Raw genomic sequence first — 18,559 nt, 5'->3', positions numbered from 1 at the left:
TAGGTAGCACCATGAAACTAAAAAGATACAATGGTAGGAATGAAAGCACAACAAGGGAGGGGGGCGGTACCTCCCCCTGGACAATAAGACAATAAAATGTGTGGACGGAGAACATTGCCCAAGCACTGGATGGGAATGAATATAGAGATAGAGTAAATACTAGTCCTTAAAGTAAAATACTGCAGAGATCACAGCCTTGTATAGCACGGCAGGCTGCCACACACTGCATCACAAAGAGACTATACACGAAGAGATAGTGGTATGTGGTAATTCCTCGGGCGTGCGGAAGTAGCGCCATCTATTGCAGCCCACCAAAAACGTCACTTTTCAGGGGTAGCTTAACTATTTTTGAAGTACCTGCCACAGCACCCTATCCAGCCTTCACTTATTTTTTCTCATTGTAAAATGATTTACTAATGGGGTAAAGAAAAATATATTTGTTCTTATGTTTTATTAGGTATTATCTACAGTATATCAATTTGTTTTTTAGGAAAAATATGATGTTGAAAGCATTTGCTAATATATATATATATATATATATATATATATATATATATATATATATATATATATATATATATATATATGTGTGTGTGTGTGTGTGTGTGTGTGTGTGTGTGTGTGTAGCAAACATATCCAGTGCTTTAAATATAAGCAAAGCATACAACATTCTATGCATGCTAAATTACTATAATGCCTTTGCAACTGTGGTAACCCGGATGTCACACTGGTCCTGTGTCCCAGGGTAATGGGTTCCCTAACACCACAGGCTCGATCATGGGCTAATGTTACAGAGATGAGCACCGAGGCCACGTGCTGCTACAGCGTATGCCCCCAGCCTTACCTTTACCGTTTGCAAAATGCTCTTAGCTGAGTAAAAATATCATACTAACTGTACAAGTGCTAGATAATGGCAAGCATTGCATACTGCTTGACAGGGCAGAGAACAAAAGCTTCTAAGCATTACAACTGAAATAAACAATGGGAGACACTCAAAGCTTGTTAACTGAACATGACCCAATTTATAACAGGCAAAACCAACAATGGTGCGTTATATACAATGAAAACTGTATAAAAATGTTGCAAGGCACATCAATATAAGAGCAAAGCATCATAAAACATGCTGAAATACATGATGGAGGACATTAAGAAGGTAACACGTACATGAGTTGTCTTAAATGGAATGCAATAACTTGGTGGTCCTGGGAGACAGCCAAGCCTGGAGGTGAAAATGGAATGTAGGACACGGTATGATCTCACAAGCTCTGACCTTGGTGTTAGGGTCATGAAGATATTAAGCTCAGCAGGCACAACTATGCAGCGGAGGCACATATGATAAAAGCAAATGAGACAAAATTAGGCAACTCATAGTGTAAGAAAATAGCAGGAAAGTTATGCTGCAGTATGTGACACACCAATTAAATTACAGGGCAGAGAGTGATATGTATTTCATAGGCTACATCAGTAAACATGTAGCATTTATTGCAGGAAGCACACATTAAAGTTGGATGTAATAAAATATATGTTTCTAGCACACATTAAAGTTGGATGTAATAAAATATATGTTTTTAGCACACATTAAAGTTGGATGTAATAAAATCATTTGATATGAAACTCCTTGAACTGGCCAACCAAACAAACCACTGTCCCCCCCCCCCCCCCTCAAAAAACAATTATTTTTCACAAGGTTTATGAGGCATTAGTCAAGAATATCAACTGCCATTACATTTTGTAAATCATACCTATGTGATTATGTATATCATATAAAGCAGAAAAAAATTTGCAAGCTGTAATACAAACAAGATTACTCCTGGAAGCCACATTAACCCTAGAACACTAACCTTAGAAAAAGTCACACCACTACTAACCATGGGTACATCATACCCGATTTTGAAAAAAAAAAAAAAAATTAAATGTAAAGTTTTAATGGAATAAAGTTACATGAAGGGACTTCAAACTTTGTATCTTGACTTAACATTAAGAAGAACTGAAAAACGTATTGTTTTGGTATGAAAATCAGGTACTGAAAAATGTTACTAAAAATAGGAAAAATGTTCAAAAATTTCAAAAAAAAAAAATTCATAAAAAAAATTATCATCCGATGGCTTCCAAACTTCTTGTATGGCCCCCCAGGTCCTGTGATCCACTGCACAGGTGATCACTAAAAAAGTACGTAAACAATATCCTAGGGACATGTACAACACCCTGTATCACCAACCATGGGTATGCCGCACCCGAATGTAGGCCTACAACAAAGGTGAGCAGAGAGAGCGAGACAACGTGACCTTCCCCTACACTGTCAAGCGGGCACATGAAGCTACTGAGGAGGTGGGTACCCTCAGAGCACCGGAACCATACACAATGGCAATGACGTCATTCGCTTCGGGTACCTCATACCCATGGTTAGCGTTCTAGGGTTAATGATGCCAGACACGTGATGATAGACACTTAATGTGATGAAATTACATGCTGTATTTCACATCATGAAACCAAGCCAAGTGTCACTGCAGGACATATTAGGTAAGGCAGACACCAAAAGCTTGTTACCTGAACAAGATTAAATATAACAGGCAAAATCCACAATAAAGCATTGCATACTGTTGGGTAGGGAAGAGAACAAATGCTTCCAAGCATTACACCTGAAATAAACAATGGCAGATATTCAAAGCTTGTGAGCTGAACAAGATCTGATTTATAACAGGCAAAACCAACAATGGTGCATTACATGCGATATCTGGCAGGGGATTCCTTGTATTACAATTGGAAAGTGGCAGACACCTAAAGCTTTTTAACTGAACAAGATCTGATTTATAACAAGCAAAACCAACAATGGTGCATTACGTGTGATATCTAGCAGGGAAGATAAATGATTCCTTGCATTACAACTGGAAAGTGGCAGACACCCAAAGCTTGTTAATTGAACAAGATCTGATTTATAACAAGCAAGCCCAACAATGGTGCATTACTTGCAATATTTGGCAAAGTATATGGAAAAAAATTCTTGGCGTAACAAGAGTAATACTAAATAATGGCAAATCCCACGAAGTTTATCTTCTTTTGACAAAGCCTGTGCTCTTTGCTGCAGGGCTGTCAGAGTCTGTTTGCTCCAGCCAACATGTACTGAAATACCCCTGAGTCATGAGTGAAGTGTTGAAACTGAAGGCAAGTGAAATACTGTGCTCAGAAATCTATTAGCATTTGGACTTTGATAGTATAAGGCCAGAGCAAACCTCCTCTCTTGTAACCCATATCTTCTACTAGGCTTAGATCTTGGCATCTTGCAGCATGTTGAACCTGACCTCATAAAAAAATCCATCCCTGTTGGATCTAAAAAATTGCTGGCTCTGGGCAAAAACTGCCCAGGAGTTGTAACAGCCTGGGCTTTGGGCTGCCTTGCCTCCCGGTGCAGACGGCAGACTGTTGTGTGCAGCAATTTTCACTTTTCATGTCTGAAAATACATGAAAAAATATTTAATCACAATTAATCACAATTCTAAATAATAAAATACGTGCATGTAATTGCATTATTTTCAGTGCTATAAGGACAGTGAATCTAAGCATTGACATTATGTCTGCACGCCAGCTTCGATGGAAGGCTTCACTTAGATTGCCTGACAAGAGTAATATTTTCAGGAGAGATGGGGGAGAGGATACAACTGGAGACTCTTGACAGATATAATGTCAAGATCTACAAGCACCCATTTACCATATATATCTTTGATGTTCAGTCCATACTAAAACATTTGTCAATGTGTTGCCACACTAAAAATATAAAAATTCCCTGATTCTGCAATGTTAGTCATACCTAAGCCCTGCTAAACCATCCAAGTGAATCAAGAATGAGTTCTGGGCGGCGGCATGAGCCAATACTAAATGGCACCACTATAAAAAAAATTGCCTGCATCATGACGGGCCTGGGCCGACCGCCAGGCGCCTGAAGAAAACCAACCGGCGCTATAGGCAGGTGGGGAAAAAAAAAAAAAAAAAAAAAAAAAAAATCACATCAGAAGAATGGACAAAGGTTTGTTAGTGGCACTTCAAGGTTATGCTACCTCTTCAAAGATTGGCCAGTCATGGTTTAAAGTGGAACAGGATAAACAAGAAACAGGTAGATATCTGTGGACACTACTGTTACTATCAATTGCCAGCCTATGGCAAAATTTGAACCTATGCTATCAAAAACATAAGACCCATATGCTCATCACTCGACTAATCGCAACGGTACTACACCCATAGAAACATAATAAAGAGTTTAAATATATCATTCAAAATGTCAACCTTTTTACACACCTTTTTTTTTAGATATGAAGCCTACTGGTGTAACAGTTAAATATTGAACTCAATTTGTATGCAGAGATGTGAAGTATGTTATTAAGCTGTAATGTTTCCAACACATTAGTTGTGATTAAAGCAACACAGAATAGTAACTAAAGAGGACAAATTATCACTGAGAACAAGAGGTTCCTTACTATATTGTGGTAAGCTTGATGGCCGAGTCGAGTTTCCTCCAACCCCATCAAGTTCACACCCTGTTGAGAGGCAATTTTTTAATCAAAGTGAAAAATGGATGCAAATGGTCACTAAAACTAGTTATTATACTTGGTGTCACAAATTTGGACAAATAATTTAGGGAAGGACTCCCGGACTTGGCGTCACTGATGAGGTAAATCTCGTGCACTCATTGGGCTATAATATATACATTGTTATAATGTGTATTATTGTCTTGTTACTATATATTACCTACTGATGATGGAAATACATGTCAGGATTAATCATCAAATACAAGGAAAAAAGAATCATGTATGGAAATTGTGAACTTTTAAGTTTATGTAACAAACATGGTTTATTATACACAAAAAGGTTGGATACTTCAGATGTAAAAGATTTTTGGATATAACATCACCCCCTTCCTCCATATTGGTTCTTTAAAGCAAGGGTTGACTACAGCTGATTATTATTTGCGGCAGGTTACACGACACTTTTTTTAGTGCAAACCATCTGGAAATCAATGATCATTATAAGGAATACTTCTCATGAGTAGCTACTAAAACTTGACAACCTAGAAGGAGGCACCATCAGACTGTAAAGGAGAGATATATTATAAGACATAGCTACATTGGTGGATCCAAAGGGGGGCCCAGGCCCCCCAATGTTCCTGAGTGATACAGGAAAACTAGCTCAAAAGCGCGCTGCGGCTAAAACAATGCTTTGGCACAAAGTCCAGGCCGTTATACCCATTGATTTAGGTCACTCCACCAGTTTTTCAAGACCAGGACTGCCGAGAATGGCTAATCGGTAATGCTAATGCTCCTTCCACCCGCAAAAAGTCTGACGTCCTCCCAAAAACTCATTTCCTGGATCTGCACCCAAGGACATACCGTAACATGGTTCAATGATCATGGAAAAAAAAAAAAAAAAAAAAAAAAAATGTTAAGACAATCAATATCCAATCATTTCAGGATACATAAATCAGCATCCATATGAAGGAATTCTACAACTTAAAAGTGATGTTGAGCAGGGCATGTGTTAAGTGACTTGCACAGACTATTTTGTGAAGTCATAATTAGATTAATAACACAACAATCAACAAACACTAGATGAAGTATCCATACCAAAATCAGTACATGGAGCTGGTGCACTGCAATGGGAAGCACATTCCTGCACCTCACCGAGAAGGTTGAATGCTGCCATGTACTTCAGGGGGGGTGGCTCAATGTCTTCACCCTTGGCCTCTTTCTTGGCCTCTCCCCCTTCAGCTGCCACATTCTCTTGGATGATATCGGACGTGTTTGGGTCTGTTGGGATGAGGTTGTGTTAGATGTGGAATAACATACGACAGTGGAACATGGAAGGAAAGAGTATGTCCACACGGTAAAATACAGAGATGAGGATTGCACTGCATTAGTTGAGTGGTTACAAGATGTAAATTGAAATTCTTTGGATACTGAAAGGATGTACGGGGACAACTGGGTGAGAAGAGAGAGAGATGCAGATTTTTATGTTATATAGCTAGTTACACCAATGAAGACTTAGGGCATACACATTGAGAAAGACCACAATTTTGGCTGCTAGATGGAAAAGCACTAGATGTCAAAGTGCCAGGACATTGATGGAAGTAATAATAAGAAAAGCAATAATAATTAATGAGTGTAAATATATTTCTGATATTTTTGTTTACCTTAATACTAGTATTGGAATTTTCAAACACTAAGAATATAATAAATAAATAGATAAATTAATTAAAATAAATACATTAATTGTACTAATACTACCACTAACAATATTAACAGCACTGCATCTAATAGACTGAGCAATAAACTGAGTCTGATATGTAACCATAATTAAACTGTCTCTGTCTGAGTGTTATGTGAAGCTTGCTCCATGCACCATGATAGGAATGGCATAGATGCATGCAGGTTGCTGAGATACTTACAGTCACCAGCCACTTGTAGATATGGCACCAAAACGTGTTGGAAGCATTGGCGGCCAACTTCCATTTATTTAATTATTATTTTCTTTAAACAAAGGAGACAGCTCAAGGGCAACAAAGCGTACTAGAAAAAAAAGCCCCACTACTCACCGCTCCCAAACAGACAAAAGTAGAGTCTTGATACACTCTTCTTGAAGGTCAAATTATAGGCAGGAGGAAATGCAGACAATGGAAGGCTGTTCCAGTTTATCAGTGTAAGGGATGAAAGAGTGAAGATGCTGGCTAACTTTTGCATAAGATGTTTGGCAAGATAGAACATGCAGTAATTGACTTAAATTAGAAAAGTATAGATTTAGGAGGGAAATGGGCAGGCATTGGTTTAATAATAGGGTGGTGGGGGAATGGAATAGATTCCGCAATCACATATAGTGAGTGCAGGGACGATAGCTTGTTTTAAGAGTAGACTGGATAGCTACATGGACGAGGCTGACAGGTGGTAATGGGGATGAATCTGGAGCTGCCGTGTGTAGGCCATTCGGCCTCTTGCCGCGGGAGGAGGGGAGGCATGCAGTTAGCAAGTTCAGAACAGCTGTCAGCGTGAAAATGATTAGAATTTCCACATTATCATTATTTATATATGTCACTTACCCCGGCTGGCATCCTTCCGTAATAAATGTAGCTTCACACCAGGCTGTGTCCTCTTTATCACCACAAAGGGACATGATTTGAGGCTCCGGCTGGTAAACGTGGCGGCCGCGGCGGTGTTATGATTTTTGAACGAGGCAGCGTTGCAATCAGAGCAGAGAAAGATATTGCTGCGAATAGCGTTATAATAAACAGTATAAGTTAGACCAAGATAATTATATTCACCCACTCTTTCCCCCTACAAACCAATGAAACCAATGATTTAATATATATCATCATTACTGATGGAAGTCAGCGTGCGTGCTAAAACAATGAGTTTGGAAGAAAAACATGATCACATAGTTTTTAAAGAACGGCAGTAGGGCTACAATTCCTTGGTTCATTCCAGTATGTATACAGAAAGGTTAAACACATAAAACACATATAACCACACATGCAGAGAAAGTAATATATTTGCGGTATAATAATATAACAATATAATAGCATTACTCATGACATGCAGTCAGGCTATATCTACCTAGTAAATATATATATATATATATATAGATATATATATATATATATATATATATATATATATATATATATATATATATATATATATATATATATATATATATATATATATATATAGTTCCTACTGTTCATTTTAATATTTATCTACCTTTATTTATTTATTTATTTATTTATCTTATTTATTTATTTATTTATTTATTTTTTTTTATTTTTTTTATTTAAAATGGGAAATAACCAGACTGAAGAAAAAAGTAGCAACATATGCTGCTTGATCCCATGTAGCAACACTGCTGATTGGTTCTAGGGGTTGGGGGTGGGCGTGGAGGGGGGGAGGCGCCTGAATGTAAACAAAGCTGCTCCTGCGCCATCTATTGCAACCGACATACACCAACACCCGCCCACGGTCTCCCATAGAGGCCCCCTCTCCTGTTCTATAGTCTCCTTGCTGCATCACCACCTTGGTGCAAACCAAAGAGGCTATATACGAAGAGATAGTGGTATGTAGTAATTCCTCGGGCGTGCGGAAGTAGCGCCATCTATTGCAGCCCACCAAAAACGTCACTTTCCAGGGGTAGTTTTACTATTTTTGAAGTACCTGCCACAGCACCCTATCCAGCCTTTACTTGTTCTTTTCATTATTGTAAAATGATTTACTAAAAGGGCAAAGAAAAATATATTTGTTTTTATGTTTTATTAGGTATTATCTACACTATATCAATTTGTTATTTTAGGAAAAATATGGTGTAGAAAGCATTTGCTAATATATTATTGTGCTGGAAGCTTCCCCCGGCGTCCATAGGCTTCTATAAGGCTCCAGGAGAAGCGAGCAGGGGGGCGGGGAGCAAAGACTCGTCCGCGCCCCGCGGGGCGCGGCCAGGCGCCAGGCGGGAAGTATTGCCAACTCGCACATACTTTTGCTACATGTTCTTGTATGATCTAAAATATACTGTAACATTCTAGACTGTACTGTTCTGGATATATATAGGAGAAGAGGGCGAGAGGGGACAGTCCCAGTCATAGTAAGCTAGTGGTCAGTGAAGAGTCAGAGTGAAGTGTACTACTAAGAAAGAATATTAAACTACAGAAGTTGTGCAAAGTGTTTATATATATATATATATATATATATATATATATATATATATATATATATATATATATATATCCCTCCCACGGAGTCTTGTGACGGCGACACGGAACCCAAGTACTACGTCCGGCATAACACGAGTGTAGCCATTTGTTTTTTCGCCATGGAGACTCGTTCTCAAGTTGCCCAGAGGGACGACATGTTGACTGAACTTTTGGAAGCCTTGAGACTACAGGGGGAGAAACAAGAAAGAGAACAGCAACAACAAGAAAGAACACTCCAAGAACTCAAAGAACAACAAGAAAGAGCACACCAAGAACTCAAAGAACAACAAGAAAGAGCACAGCAACAAGAAAGAACACTTCAAGAACTCAAAGAACAACAAGAAAGAGCACACCAAGAACTCAAAGAACAACAAGAAAGAGCACAGCAACAACAAGAAGGAACACTCCAAGAACTCAAAGAACAGCTAAAAGATCGCTTCACAGGATTACAGCTACAGCTTAAAGCAGTACAAGATGGAAGTGAGTCAGTGCGAAGAGAAATGACTGATGTGACCACGAACTTGGGACAACGCCTGATAGAAGTGGAGAAAAAACACACAAATCTTCAACAAGAGATGGAGGTGGTACGGGAGACGACACACAAAGAAATATTAGAAGTGCAGGGAAAGGTGAACCGTACTGAACAGGCAGTTTGTGACGTAAGTGACAGAGTGAAGGCCCTTGAAGACTGCTTGGCTGGAAACGAACAGCCAGTGCCTGCAGGGGCTAGTTGTACCCAAGATGCTTCTCCTACGCAAGTCCGGGGTAGTTTGAGCCCTGTTTCGCCTGAGTTTATCCCCGCAAGAAGTTCCGCCAGCCCCATGAGTCTGCTGGGTTCGCCTGTTAGAAAGAAGCCTCAGGAGTTTGATGGCAAGGTCTCCTGGGAGGCTTACCGCGCTCAGTTTGAGCTGTTGGCAGCTCGGAACGGATGGGATGACGAAGAGTGCGCGGTACAGCTGGCCACTAGCCTGAAAGGGGCGGCGCTGGAGGTCCTTGCTCAGCTCGACAATGCGACAAAGGGAAGCTACAGCGGGCTGGCACAGGCGCTGGAGCAACGATATGGGACCAAGCACCAGAACGAGCTCTTCAGGGTTAGGTTCAGAACCCGCAACAGGAGGCGCGGCGAGTCTCTTCAGGAACTCGCTCAGGACCTTGAGAGCATGGCGCACAAGGCATACCCAGGTGCCACCCCTGACCTGCTGACGGTTTTGCTGCGTGATCAATTCATCGATGCCCTGGACAGCCCTCAGCTGAAGATACAAGTGAACCAAGCTAAGCCAACATCAATGCAGGAAGCTCTGGCACGTGCCATGGAGTTTGAGTCCTTTGTTAGGTCTAGCTTGTCAAGCTTCAGGGACGACTCGACTTCTGGCTTTAGGGCACGAAAGGGCGCTGTCAGCGACACAGACAGGTTCCAAGGAACGTGCTGGTACTGCGAGAAGGTTGGGCACAAGGAGAACGAATGCTATAAGAGGAAGAAGGAATATGAAGGTGCCGCTAAGAAGAAGCCCAGGGAAGGACCCAAGTGATGGACCTGTGGAGAAAAGGGGCACTGGAAGAATGAGTGTCGGAAAAATGTGCCCCCAACGAGGGACCACCACTCGGGAAACTAAGGAGGACTGGTTCACGGGGGCAACGACCAGTCTGTCCTGTACATGCCCCGAAGATATCAGTGTGCAGGAGAACCACCATGACAAGCTGCCAAGTGGAGGGCAAGGTTGACGGAGTGTTGTGGCCTGTGGTCGTCGACACAGGCTCGGAACGCACATTGGTGCGGCCTGACGTGGTGAGTCATCGTCGGCTTCCTAAGACGCCGCATCGACCGTGCGGAGTCACAGGACACTACGCAGAGCTCAGAGGCCCAGTGGACGTGAAGTTTGAGCTCGGAGGAAAGGAAGAGTTCCTCTCTGTGTACGTGGCCGACATGGATGACCCCTGCATCCTAGGTATGGATTATCTTGTCTCCCACAGGTGCGAGCTGGACTTCCGCGCTAAGCAGCTGACTGTAGGAGGAAGGAGGGTGCCACTGACGACTGTGAACAAGGAAGACCTGCCAGTGACGGTCAAGCGCACCACCACTATTCCTCCGAGGTCGGAGATGCTGTTACCCTGTCAAATTACGGGTGGCCCCCCCGGCTAGCCTGTGTGTGGTAGAGAGTGGAAGTCGATGCCCGGTAGAAAACGGGGTGATTGTAGGCAGTACTTTGGTAGACCCTGCTGAAGCGGAAGTGCCTGTTGTCGTGGCCAATGTCTCCTTCAGCCCAAAGAAAATAAAACAAGGGACCATGGTGGGGTTGTGCCAAGAGATCGACCAGAAATCAAGAACCTGTGTCTGCAGGAGAACCCTGACGAAGCCCCAGGAGGAGCTGCCTGACTACCTGCGTGACCTGTTTGACAGGAGCTCCAAGTGTCTAGAGGAACCCCAAGTGGAACAGCTCAGGGAGCTTCTCGTGAGAAATGCAGATGTGTTTTCCACAGGAGACCTAGACTTGGGGTGTACGGACCTGGTAGAGCACCACATCGACACAGGTAGCCACCGCCCAGTGAAGCAAGCTCCTCGAAGGATGGCACCAGCCCGTCGCAAGGAGATGGATGAGGTAATGGATGATCTCCGGCAACAAGGGTTAATCGAGCGGTCCAGCAGCCCGTGGGCGCCTGCTGTAGTGCTCGTCAGGAAAAAGGACGGTTCCCTCAGGTGCTGCGTGGACTACCGAGCCCTCAACGATCTCTCCATCAAGGATTCATACCCACTCCCACGGATCGACGACACGCTCGACGCCTTGGTGGGCTCCAAGTGGTTTTCAACACTGGATATGAAGTCTGGGTATCACCAAGTCAAAATGGCGGAGCAGAACAAAGAGAAAACAGCCTTCTCCTACGGTCAAGGCCTGTGGCAGTTTAAGGTCATGCCCTTTGGCCTGTGCAACGCGCCGGCCACGTTCGAGCGGCTGATGGAGAGGGTGCTGGAGGGACTTCACTGGAAGACGGCACTCATCTACCTCGACGACGTGATTGTCTTTGGCCAGACCTTCGAGCAGGAGATGGAAAGGCTATCAGAGGTTTTCGCCCGGGTTAGAGCTGCACACCTTAAGCTCAGCCCGAAGAAATGCTGTCTGTTCCAAAAGGAGGTCCAATACTTGGGACACATCGTGAGCGAGGCTGGAGTACGCACTGATCCTGAGAAGGTAGCTGCGGTAAGGGACTGGCCGACACCCACCAACGTGAAGGAGCTGCGGAGCTTCCTCGGGTTGTGCTCATACTACCGCAGGTTTGTGAAAGGCTTCGCTACGATTGCTGCACCACTGCACCTCCTGACGAAGAAGGGGCGCAAGTTTGAGTGGACAGCGGAAACTCAGGTTGCCTTTGAGAAGCTCAAGGAGGCCCTCATCAGCTCGCCCGTACTCACCTACCCAGACCCCTCTAAGCCTTTTATACTGGATTGTGATGCCAGTGATGAGGGGATTGGTGGAGTGCTGTCCCAGGCATGTGCCGATATGGAACGGGTTGTGGCCTACTTCAGCAAGAAGCTCACTCCAACCGAGAAAAACTATTGCGTGACCCGGAAAGAACTCCTGGCAGTAGTCAAGAGCCTTAACTTTTTATATGCTTATCTGTGTACGGTGCAACTTTCACCATCCGCACGGATCACGCTGCATTGCGGTGGCTGAAGTCACTGAAAAACCCTGAGGGCCAGCTTGCTCGCTGGATAGGTAAACTAGAGCAGCATCACTACACTATTGTGCACCGATCTGGACTAACACACGGCAACGCGGACAGCTTGAGCCGGCGCCCCTGCCTACCTGAGTGTCAACATTGCCTCCAGAGGGAAAGCGTCCAGAATATGTGCCGCCGCACTACAGTGGAACAGACAGCGGAAGTGCCATGGGAAGACTTGGGAAAACTGCAGCGGGAGGACCGAGATCTGAGACCAATTATGGAGTGGCTGAGTCAGTCGTCAACGCGACCTGGGTGGGAAGTAATCTCGAGAGAAAGCCCTACCACCAAGAATTACTGGACTCAGTGGGACACTCTTCGGATAGACGACGGGGTGTTGCAGCGACGCTGGGTCTCTCATGATGGTCTTGACCACTACTGGTCCACGGTGTTACCTGTGAAGTCCCGGGAAGGCGTCTTGAAAGAAATGCACGACAGCATCACCAGCGGACACCTTGGGGTAAAGAAGACACTGAGTCGCCTGCGCCAAAGGTTCTACTGGGTTGGCATGAGGAAGGACGTGGAAGAATGGTGTCACGCGTGTGAGGTGTGCTGTGCAAAGAAGGGCCCCAAGAAGCGTCACCGTGCCCCACTGCAACTATACCAGGTTGGAGCCCCCATGGAACGGGTGGCAGTGGATATAGTAGGACCCTTGCCTCTGACGACGAACGGAAATAGGTACATCTGCGTCACAATGGATTACTTCACCAAGTGGCCGGAAGCCTACGCCATCCCTGACCAGGAAGCCACTACCATCGCCAAGGTTTTGGTGGAGGAGTTCTTCTGCCGCTTCAGTGTGCCTAACGAGCTCCATTCCGACCAGGGAAGGAATTTTGAGTCAACAGTCCTTGCTGAGTGCTGCAAGCTCCTGGGTATCAAGAAGACCCGGACCACCCCTCTGCACCCACAGTCAGATGGAATGGTGGAGAGGTTTAATTGGACGTTGGGCCAGGAGTTGGCCAAGCAGTGCAACAATGATCAGTCTTCATGGGATCAGAAGCTGCCTGCGCTTCTCATGGCCTACAGGTCTGCCGCCCACGAGACTACGGGGTATTCACCGGCAAAGCTGATGTTTGGACGTGAGCTGCGATTGCCGGTGGACCTACTGACTGGAAGGCCTCCTGGGGAAAGCCTTCCAAGGGACGCCTCCAGTTTTGCCCGTCAACTAGAGGAACGGCTGGAAGAGGTGCACCATCAAGTCCGAGGTGCCTTGAAGTTCTCCGGGGAGGCCATGAAGCGCGGTTACAATATGAGGGCAAGCCACGTTGACTTCAAGGAAGGAGACCGAGTCTGGCTTTACAACCCGCAGAGGAAGAAAGGACAATTTCCGAAGTTACAGAGCCCCTGGGAAGGCCCTTACACTGTGCTAGAACGCCTCTCCGACGTGACTTACCGAATCCGGAGAACGGAAAAGACCAAGCCGAAAGTTGTCCACGTCAACCGCCTATGGAGGTACCACGGTCCGGGAAACTACACCTGGAACAACTACAGACACCCAGCAGCCGACGAAAACGCAAGGGACGTCCAGGACCGAGAGGAGGTCGACGACGACGTAGGCCTTCTGGCCCTTTCAGCCGAGGGAGATAACCTCCCGGCTTCGCCAGATGTTCCAGAACCACCCCAAAAAGCGGACGACGACGAGGCGCACCAGGAGACAGACGCGCAGGAGGCAACGAACAGAAGACAGAGACAACGCAGGCGTCCACAGCGATACGACGATTATTATTTTTTTGATTAATTCTCTTATGTTTGTACATAGTTAAGTGTGTGATCGGGACGATCACAATTAAGAGGGGGGGATAGTGTTGTGCTGGAAGCATCCCCCGGCGACCATAGGCCTCTAGAAGGCTCCCGGAGAAACGAGCAGAGGGTCGGGGAGCTAGGCGAGCCGTCCGCGCCCCGTGGGGCGCGGCCAGGCGCCAGGCGGGAAGTGTTGCCAACTCGCATATATTTTTGCTACATGTTCTTGTATGATCTAAAATATACTGTAACATTCTAGGCTGTACTGTTCTGGATACATATAGGAGAAGAGGGCGAGAGAGTCCCAGTCCCAGTCATAGTAAGCTAGTGGTAAGTGAAGAGTCAGAGTGAAGTGTACTACTAAGGAACAGAGCTGGGCACGTTACTGGATTTGGGGTAGTCCGCTACCGCTCCTCCGCACTTCGGACGCAGGTAGTCCGCACCTGTACTTCCGCGCCTAAAAATTTTTCGCTCGGTCCGCTACCGGACCTCCGCACCTCCGCTACTGTACGCAAAACTATTAAAGCGCGCCTGAAAAAACTAGTCCGCACCTCAAAAATAAAACAAAATAGTACAAGGCAATAATACATCAAGCTTCATATATATATATATATATATATATATATATATATATATATATATATATATATATATATATATATATATATATATATATATATATATATATATATATATATATATATATATATATATATATATATATATATATATAGAGATATATATATATTTACCTTCAAATGGGGTGGGCCTCTCAAGCTCGAGTCTGGAATGTTCTATGCGGTAACGGCTTATTCCTCCCTAATTTACATTTTCCCATTCTTAATTAAATTCTGGCATTACACTGGAAGGGGTCCAGCTCCACGTCAGACAAGGAAATGTCTGACGTCGCCAGCGGCGTAGGGGTTCTGGAGGATGACGGTGCAGGCGTGCTGGTTCTGTAGCTCACGCTATTGACGCTACTATCCCCTGACACACTCCTGCTCCTGTCGCTATCACCTCTTTTCACGTATCTGTCCATGTTTATTTGTAAACACTAAACACTAAATAATCGCAGTGAATCACTAAATGTAAAAAGATTCTGAAAAGAAAAAGAAAATTGACACAGTGATCAGCTGGTAGCACATAGCCCGCCAAAACGCGCGAAAGTAATGCCGCGGACTGTTTGTCGTCTTCGTTTTTTATCTTTGAAAATCTCAGGTGCGGAAGTCTGGACCCAAAATTTCCCCTGTCCGCACCTGTTACTTCCGCACTTTTGAAAGCGTTCCGCACTTCCGGGCTTCCGCACCTCGTTTGGCGGTCCGCAGGTGCGGAGGAGCGGAGGTCCGGACCGAGGTGCGGAAGTGCCCAGGTATGCTAAGGAAGAACATTAAACTACAGAAACTGTGCAAAGTGTTTACATATCTCCCTCCCACGGAGTCTCCTGACGGCGACACGGAACCCAAGTAACACGTCCGGCATAACAATACTAAAACGAACAGTAAGAACTAAATATATTTATCAGGTAGATATAGCCTGACTGCATGTCATGTTAGTAATGCTATATTATTGTACCGTGGTTATATTACTTTATCTGCATTTGTGGGAGGTTAGCAGTGGTTAGATGTGCTTTATGTGTTTTAACTGTCTGTATACACACAGGAATGAACCGAGGTTGTAGCCCAACTGCCTTTCTTTCAAAACATGTTTTTTCTCTCAAACACAGTGCTTTAGCACGCACGCTGACTTAATTCCTCCAGTAATTATTTACATAGATTTGTTGGTTTTTAGGGGGAAAGAGTGGGTGGATAAGATTATCTTGGGCTAACCGATATACTGGTTATTATAGCGCTACTTCCAGACGTCTTTCTCAGATCGACGGCAACGCTGCCGTCATTCAAATATCAACACACCGGCTCCTCGTGTAACTGCCCGCCATGGCTCCAAATCTCAAATGTGCGGCCTGCTGTGTTTGTGGGAAGAAACGGAGAACACACCCTGGTGTGAAGCTCCATTTATTCCCAAAGGATGCCAGAAGGTAAGTGAAGATATATGTGGAAATTCTGACTTCTAACTTCCGCAAAATAATGAATTTCTGCGAGCAACTAGACACAACAGTGCTCTGAAGGCAAGCGAAATACGTAATATATATTGTACACAAGCCATTCAAGCAGTCCACAGATCCCCTCAGAAAACACTGGGGTGACTGTTCTTCAAGATAATACAAGGCACCTACTTATAATCGTCCTCATCCTAAAGGTCTATGATTTTTTTTCAACCCTTAGATTTTTATGTTGACATGAAAGATTTATGGACCGATTTATGTATTATACTGAGCAGTGAAGTTACTTTTTCAATGCATCGATGCAGCCGGCCACAGGCCTGGTTGGGTAAGAGGTCAGGTCAGGCTTGGCCAAAGTTATCTCCTCACATTACAGTTAAATTAGGAAGAAGAAACCCCTAATCCCTCACAAAATCATAAGGAAGGCAAACTGTTGCTGGAGTTGACCCGCTGACTTAACCATTGATTGCCAGTGACAAGAAGTGTGAAGCATATTACATTTCAGAAATTTCCCTAACCTTGCCTCACTGCCAAAATGCAATATACTATATATATATATATATATATATATATATATATATATATATATATATATATATATATATATATATATATATATTGTGTGTGTGTGTGTCAAAAGATTCAAAATTACAAGATGTAGAGATTATAATGTGTGAATATTAACTTTGTGTGAGATATGGCTGCAATTCATTCAGTATTATCAAAATCTGAAAGAAGCTGCACATTACTTGATGCATAGTCAGAAGTAAATTATTATGTGACATTGACTCATATTCATATGCCGAAGTACTGTTAGATGACACCGTCTTATTACTGAGCTAATTCACAAGAGGCCTCCTCGATCCTTACTCAGATACATTCTAACTACTGGGGCCTTTCATCAAGGTTTGCTAAGGACAGGTATATATTTGGCAATACAAAATTAGTCAGTATTTTTTTTTTTTTTTTTTTGCAGATTGATGATTTCATTTAAACCCAACATATACAGGTATACTTGAAGTTGCCTTGGACTAAATACATTATGATAATGGGAAGACAAAACATAAATATTTCACTAGCAAAGGAAAGAGCAGTCTGTTTAAATTTGCCCTGCATTGCATCATAAATGTTTTGAAAACAATCTATATGTAAAATATGTTTGTTTTTTCAGTTTGTTTCAAATTGAATTTTGTAAGGGGTACCAAAGTCAAACATATCCATTCATTATAAACAGGTATTGCATTGCAGCCAATATTATTTTCATATTAACCCTTAGAAGACAGCGGTGTTTGAGGAGTAGCTCCCCAAAAATTAATGGTCCATACTTTATACATATAGTCATTGCCGACCTTGGGACCGTAGCATAAATATATATATATAGTTACTCTGCATAATACGTAGATATTTTTTTGTATCGGTTACTATAGATCCTACCGCAATCTCTAAGTGTTGTTATATTTCTGCCATTCAAAACTGACTGACTGAATTTAGGACTGTCTATGTATATTTCCACTGCTGTCTAAGGGTTAAAAATTATATAAATTTTTAAGGTCTGTTGCTTTCTTTCATTACATTACATTTTGTATTGATTAACAATAATTAGTTAAAATTACCATGTTTTTACTGCAGGTGCCTCCAGTGGGTGAAAGCCTTGAAAATTGGCTTTCAAAAGCATACTCAAGCCATCTGTAGTGACCACTTTGATGGGGTTCATTTTGGCAGCAAGGGCCAGCTGCTGCCGACTGCAACCCCACGTCACACAGGTAAGACGAAGTTATGCATGCTCCTTATTTATGACTTTCTTAATCTCTCTCTCTCTCTCTCTCTCTCTCTCTCTCTCTCTCTCTCTCTCTCTCTCTCTCTCTCTCTCTCTCTCTCTCTCATGTGTGTGTGTGTTTGTTAGTAAATGTAATACTTATACCCATTATCTATTTTGCAGATGGCCATGAGGAGCAACCACCCACTGGGTTCCCGGGTAATAGTCACAGCATTTTCTTGTGTACCAAATGCAATGCATGAGTTGGTAATAGACTAATAGTGAAAGAAACCTTGATGCACTGAACAAAAGTTAGATTTCCACACTTGATGGGTTGAGTGTATTCACCTGACAGATAAGAACAAATAGTAGTTTTGTAATCATTATCACTTACTTTTGATTGATTTGCTTACCTCAGCATCATCCCACAATGCAGCCGCCATTGACTTGGAGCCAATGGAGTTGGAACTCTCCTCTACACAGATTGTGCTGCCACATTATGGTTAGTGAAAATTAATTATGGTAATTACTTTACATTGTAATAAGCCATTAATATTTTGCCATGCTCATT

The 18,559-nt window shown here is 43.3% G+C and overlaps 1 long non-coding RNA gene across 1 annotated transcript in view; it reads right to left on the bottom strand.

Moving 5' to 3' along the window:
* Nucleotides 1–613: 613 nt before the first annotated feature.
* Nucleotides 614–18,559, bottom strand: part of LOC126989203 (uncharacterized) — a 38,184-nt gene continuing 20,238 nt past the window's right edge. Inside the window, exon 5 of the long non-coding RNA XR_007743027.1 lies at nt 614–3,230. This is a non-coding gene — a long non-coding RNA (uncharacterized LOC126989203). The remainder of the gene's footprint in view (nt 3,231–18,559) is intronic.

The sequence above is a fragment of the Eriocheir sinensis genome, unplaced genomic scaffold, assembly GCF_024679095.1.
Source record: "Eriocheir sinensis breed Jianghai 21 unplaced genomic scaffold, ASM2467909v1 Scaffold1096, whole genome shotgun sequence".
Classification (NCBI taxonomy): domain Eukaryota; kingdom Metazoa; phylum Arthropoda; class Malacostraca; order Decapoda; family Varunidae; genus Eriocheir; species Eriocheir sinensis.
This window is presented reverse-complemented; position numbering and strand designations above follow the sequence as displayed.